This window comes from Euprymna scolopes, chromosome 38 (genome assembly GCF_053919585.1).
Source record: "Euprymna scolopes isolate OS-2025 chromosome 38, ASM5391958v1, whole genome shotgun sequence".
Classification (NCBI taxonomy): Eukaryota; Metazoa; Mollusca; class Cephalopoda; order Sepiida; family Sepiolidae; genus Euprymna; species Euprymna scolopes.
In genome coordinates this window covers 40965307-40970689 of record NC_136519.1, presented here as the reverse complement: position 1 = coordinate 40970689, position 5383 = coordinate 40965307, and the positions used below count along the sequence as shown (strand labels likewise).

At 28.2% G+C, this 5383-nt stretch overlaps 1 protein-coding gene across 8 annotated transcripts in view; it reads right to left on the bottom strand.

Annotated features, from left to right (window-relative positions):
* The window catches only part of LOC145263135 (zinc finger CCCH domain-containing protein 10-like), a 714599-nt gene extending 710163 nt beyond the window's left edge, over nt 1–4436 (bottom strand). For 6 of the 8 annotated variants that reach the window (XM_080120093.1, XM_080120098.1, XM_080120094.1 and 3 more), the window contains exon 1: nt 2794–4435. The gene's annotated coding sequence lies outside the window, so the exon portion shown is untranslated. Of the gene's footprint in view, nt 1–2793 lie in introns of all 8 variants that reach the window. The other 2 variants (XM_080120101.1, XM_080120100.1) reach the window with 1 other exon arrangement.
* Nucleotides 4437–5383: the final 947 nt, after the last annotated feature.

Genomic DNA, 5383 nt, shown 5'->3' with positions numbered 1-5383 from the left:
AAAACACACATACATACATATATATATATATATATATATATATATATATATATATATATATATATATATATATAGCCAGTAGAGTTTAGTTTCCTAGAAGTACATCCAATGAAACAACATGTGTCTGCTAAAGAGTGCTGAATGAGTAAACAGAGCAGGCATATTAAATTTATATATACAAACTCTTTCTTTGGCTTGAAGACGTACTCCCTCAACGCGGGTGATTACAGAAACGTGTATGCACATACGTAGCCATCAATGCTTGTATAAATAAATTTAATATATATATATATATATATATATATATATATATATATATATATGTATATATACACATATATATATGTGTGTATATATATATATATATATATATATATATATATATATATATATATATATATACAGAAAGATAGATAGATAGATATATTAATAAAAATAATCTTCTTATATTTCTAATCAATGAATAAAAAATGATGGGCTGTATTCAAGTATATGCATTGTTCTTATACAATATTGGGTTATCATTTTTGCCCAAATAAAAGTGTCCTGTTAAATTAAAAAAAAACAAAAACAAAACAAAAAAAACTACGTTTTTATTATATCTATCTCTCTCTCTCTCTCTCTATATATATATATATATATATATATATATATATATATATATATATATGTATATACATATATATATGTATATATATACATGCAAATATATGCATACATACATGTATGTGTGTGCATATATATATATATATATATATATGTACACATATGAATATCTATGTACGCATGTGTGCATATATATATATATATATATATATATATATATATATATATATATATATATATATATACAAGTTGTATATATACACATATTTATATATCATGTACATATACAAGTATACTTATTTAACATGTATATATATATATACATGTATATATATTCATTATGTGTATACAAATACATATATATATATACACATATATATACATATATACAAATATATGTGTACATATATATGTATGTGTTTGTGTGTATGCGTGAGTACAGAAATAATCGATTTATCGAAAGTATTTTGCAAATAATATTTTATTATTATATATTATTTATGGATCTCATATCTATCTATTGCCCATCCTTTTATATATGTTAACTCAATGACACGTGTTTACATCGAACAGCGCCCGCCTACTCTCTTTGTCTCTCTCTCTATCGATCTATCCATATATATATATATATATATATATATATATATATATATATATATATATATATATATATAAAGGGATAGAGAGAGGGAGAGAGAAAGAGAGAGAGGGAGAGAGAGAGAGGATGTGCTTTTGTTTTAGCGATATGTTTTTGAATGGATTCAATTACTTACGAAGTGCATTTTTCCCAAATGCGAGTTGGGAATACTTTTCCCTTTAACCACTTTGGTATCCCCCGCATCAGGAGCGGTATATGTATTATTTTTAAAACATTATATATATATATATATATATATATATATATATATATATATATATATATATATATATATATATATATATATATATATATATATATATATATATGAAAAATACAGGTTTCTAAATAGTAACAGAGCCGAAGCAAGAAATTTACATCGTAATGTAGCGGCTCGACGTCTGTTAAAGCGAACTTTAAAAAAGAATAAGTAAATAAGTTTTTTAAAAAATATTTTTATTATGCGCGCTTCTTCACATATCCTGTAATGTCATCGAAGTATATTCACAGAAGCATGAGAGTAGGTATCCTTACAATCAGGTAAGATATTTTAACATCAAACAACGCTAACGGCGCAATATACCACCCCCATACAATTCCTCCAAAATATATATATATAACAAACTGAAACAATCACACATATCCCACACGTGCATACACACATGTATACATATATTTAATAAATTTATGTAAAAAAAAAAAAAAAATGCTCGTGGTAAATTTTTAACTTGTACATATCAAAAAAAAATAATTGCTTGAAATTTTTTGACAGTAAAGCAGCTCTGTTATATGAATTATATCATATCGATCTAACACTAATATCGACTAGTTTGGGCCTAATGGACAACTCAGCGCCAAGTATCTTAATTAGGTACTAATAAACATATTCGTACGAAACATCTTTTCCATAACAAACGTTGGACGTATATATTTTACTTTCCATTTCATTGTATAATAATAATAACACTGTTGAAAGCTTGTCTTTCTGTAGGAAACAAAACAAATACATATGATAGACCAATATTACTAACCACACACACACAGACAGACAGACACACACACACACACACACACACGTATATATATATATATATATATACAAATATACGCACACAAAATATATATATACACGCACACATATACATATATATGTATAAAGAGAGAGAGAGAGAGACAGACAGACAGACAGACAGACAGACAGACAGGCAACGAGTTAAATCGCCAAAAAAGTGTAAGAACACTGTCAACAGACACTAATAATACTATGATTAACTCTATATATATATATATATATATATACATAGAAATATATACACCCACATATACATAGAATGAGAAAGAGAGAGAGAGAGAGAGAGAGAGAGAGAGAGAGAGAGAGAGAGAGATAGAGAAAGAGAGAGAAGAATGGTCAAAGATAGACACAGTGGGAAAGTGTGCGTGTATATTGATAGATAGATAGATAGATAGATAGATAGATAGATAGATAGATAGATAGATACATGCTTTTTGAATTGAAAATAAAAGAGTTGACATTTTCAGTGGGCACCTACCTGTCTTTATGGAGATATAAATATCCATGGAGCTGTATGCATATATATATATACATATATATATATATATATTTATTTACATACATGTATACACATCAGCGTGTTGTGCTAATTAGATTGTACGATTCCTGGGTGTTTAAAACTGTGTAGACCAATATAGAATGATTCCATAATAACAGATATTTAATAATGATTTTTTTTTTAAATTTCCTTTTTTTTTTTTTTTTCAAAAATCGTAAAATAAAAACAGATCTTTTGTTGCAATTATTTTTTTCCTTCCATAATACGTAGTAAATCCAAGTTGAAATTTGTCGTATTTTAACTTTCTCCCTCTCTTCCTCTCTCACTCCCCCTCTCCTTCTCTCTCTTCTACTTTGTGTCCTTATCGCTTTCTTTCTCTCGCTACTTTGAAAAATTTCCGCTGTCAAAAACGCGAGACTTAATTTTCGCGTCCGACTGACGGCCCTGGAAGAATCATTTTAAAAACATATATTCCTTGAGTCGTATTATTTAAGAATTATTATTAAGCTTTCATATTTGTTATGCGTTTTTTTTTTGTTTTTTTTTTGTTGTTTTTTTTTTTACATATATATATATGTATATTAACTGATATTTTATTTAATAAACATCTTTACCTTTTTTTCGGATACGTATTAGGAACTAAAAATCAAAATTAAATGTAATTCGAACGAAGCTTTTTCAAGAACGCCAAAAAATGTACATTAAATTAAAGGTGTGTTACATTTTTTCAAGATTTGCTGGTATATCCGAGAATAATTCAGGTTTCTTTTTTTTGTTGTTAAAAATATTTACATATATCTATATATTAGTAATTTTCAGTTTAAAAAATATTGTACAAACATCTATCTATCTCTCTCTCTTTCTCTCTCTCTCTCTATATATATATATATATATATATAGATATATATATAGATAGATAGATAGATAGATAGATAGATAGGTAGATAGATATGTCTAGGCTGAAGAAAACTTGTAAAATCTTTTCACATTTCGTATGACTTCATTCTCGCAGTTAAGAAATATTTACATAAATGTGTATCTTCTGTCTCGTAATGGGAGACGAGGGTTGATATGTATATAACGGAATCTGGATTTAGGAATAAAGCATTTTTCCTTTCTTCAGTGGGTGCGGGGGTGGTTTATTGCGTTTTCCCCTTTTTTCAAAATGGGTCGTCGACTCCTCGTGCAGGTGCTCGGTCGCATCAACTGTACGCGTGAATGTATATACATATATACACATGCATATATAAATGTACAGCTATATATGTATGTGTTATGTGAGAGATATTTACATGTATTTATATAGAGAGAGACTTACATACATATGTATCTCTCTCTCTCTCTCTCTCTCTATATATATATATATATATATATATATATATATGTTGATATATATATATATATATATATATATATATTATATATATATAAATAGATAGATAGATAGATACAGATATTATATCTTCTTGTTCTTTCTGGTATTATCCGTGGATATCATTATGTCTTTTTCCGTAAATACAACTCCATATTATATGACTGTTTTCCTTGCGTTCTGTTATATATATATATATATATATATATATATATATATATATATATATATATATATATATATATATATATATATATATGTATATGATATTATATTATATTATATATATATATATATATATATATATATATATATATATGTATATGTAAATCTTTTTTTTTCTTTTTTTTTTTGACGCGCGGATGCCTTTTCTTGTTATAAGCGCGTGTCTATGTATGTATATATGTATAACTATACATCTATATACATATAAATATATACATATAGGCAGGATATATTTGCTTGGTTTTAAAGAGAGGGGGTCCAGAGAAGGCGACAATAATAGTTCAGGACCCAATGCTAGAATGAATAGGACATGAGATGAAGATGGAGACGAAGGGAGGACGCTAAAGACTGGTAGAAAACCCCGGGCAATACTTCGTATACATACAACCCTCCGTTGTAGAGAGAAAATGATGGCGAGCACTATGTATAACAACAGCAGCAGCAGCCACTAATCTTATAATGAAAAGAGTAGTATTACTAGTCCAAGTAATATTATCATATAGTATTTAGCAGTAGTGATAGTAGTGGTTATGAGTGGTGGTATTAATTGTAATAATAGTATCGAGAGTAAGAGTATAAGAAGTTCGCGGGTTCTTGTGTGTATTGCTTACTGTATGTAGTATTAGTTCGAATAGTGGTTTGCTTAAAAAAAACTTAGCGGTTGAGGTAGAAGAAGCCCGCAGTAGTGATCGAGCAAGATGATACCGACTCTTCTTGCTCCATCGGTAGGACTTTCTGATTTCAGGAGAGGAATAACTGCGAGCTTTCAGTTTAGTTTGTAGTTTTGTCCATTTTACGGCATGTTTTAAGAACACCGAAGAGTTTCGAACGGACAATCTACTGCACTTACCTGGCACAAGGGTAAAATCGCTGCTCTATTATTACACTCGATTCTAGCTCACTTGAGTTTCAATGACGGATAATCCGGCTCGGCCCAGGTGCTGCGCGCACCCAGACATAATTACCCGACCA